Source organism: Octopus bimaculoides, chromosome 11, assembly GCF_001194135.2.
Source record: "Octopus bimaculoides isolate UCB-OBI-ISO-001 chromosome 11, ASM119413v2, whole genome shotgun sequence".
Taxonomy (NCBI): domain Eukaryota; kingdom Metazoa; phylum Mollusca; class Cephalopoda; order Octopoda; family Octopodidae; genus Octopus; species Octopus bimaculoides.
Window position 1 is genome coordinate 3,531,950 of NC_068991.1, and position 1,361 is coordinate 3,533,310.

Below are 1,361 nucleotides of genomic sequence, written 5' to 3' on the forward strand. Positions count from 1 at the left end.
ACACACACACACACACACACACACACACACACACACACATCATGGAGTCAAATTGAAATGTCATCCGATCATTTTTTTGTGATATATGTCTGAAGTTTACAAACATAAAGCTATAAACATTGAAAGTGTATTTCGAGGCACGTTTAAACATGTATGAACTATAAACAAACAATACACACACGCGCGCGCGCACGCACGCACACATTTCTTAAATGTTATATTTCCCGTTCTATTCGATATACACAGGTAAAAAAGGACTTGTTGCGTAAATGCCAAATGTGGAAACGATCCTTCGCCGCTTACACTGAAAGACAGAGAAGGAAGGACAAAATGTGAACGTGACCTGACCCTTCTTTTAAGGTCTTATTCATAAATGAGTCGTTTCGCAACCATGTGGTCTTGGGTTCAGTTCTACTGCGTGGCATCTTGGACAAGTATCTTCTAGCTTAGCACCAGGTTAACCGAAGCCTTGTGAGTGGATTTGGTAGACGGAAACTAAAAGAAGCTTGTTGTGGATACACACGCATACATATACATATATATGTGTGTGTGAAGTGGGACTGAACCCGGACGAAATGTCGCTAAGCATTTTGATCGGCGGTCTAACGATTCTGCCAGTTCACCGCGTTGCATGTAAATTATATTAAATTTCAGTTTAGACCGATTTAAAAAAATTCTTTTCTTTTCTTTGGCTTTTAGGTTTTTCGGAATTTCAACGATGGGCGGATTAGGATTTTGAACGAGTGCAAAGTTTCAGCCGCAAGCAAGCAAGGTTTACGCCCCTCATCGTCACTCCATAAGAGCTTGGGGCTCTTTCGTTGCCTCGTTACCCCTCGATGACTCGTGTGGATATATTTCTACAGTACATGTCTTTTGTGTAGCTGTGTAGTTGAATGTATTATTTTAAAAAGAAAGAACAGAAAAGAAAAAGAGACATAATATGAGTGAAACGGGCGGTGGGGGAGATCAAGTGTGGGCTCGGCGTATGAGAGAGAGAGGGAGAGAGAGAGATAGATAGATAGATAGAGAGAGAGAGAGAGTTGGGAAGAGAAAAAAACCCACACACACGCACAGGTAAATGTCCTTTGTTTCCATTGTTGTTGTTGTCTGTCATTGACAATTGTCAGAGACACAGGTAGGTTCAATGAAATACTTTTTTTTTACCTGCTGTTGTCACCATGATGAGTCATGACTGACTGATATTCATACACAGCTGTTTACGTATGAGACAGAAGTGAGGGAATGTCTGTGCGTGTGTGTATACAAATTTGTACCTATACATGTATACATATATATATATATATATATATATAAGACGGGTTTCTTTCAATTTCCGTCTACCAAATCCACTCACAAGGCTT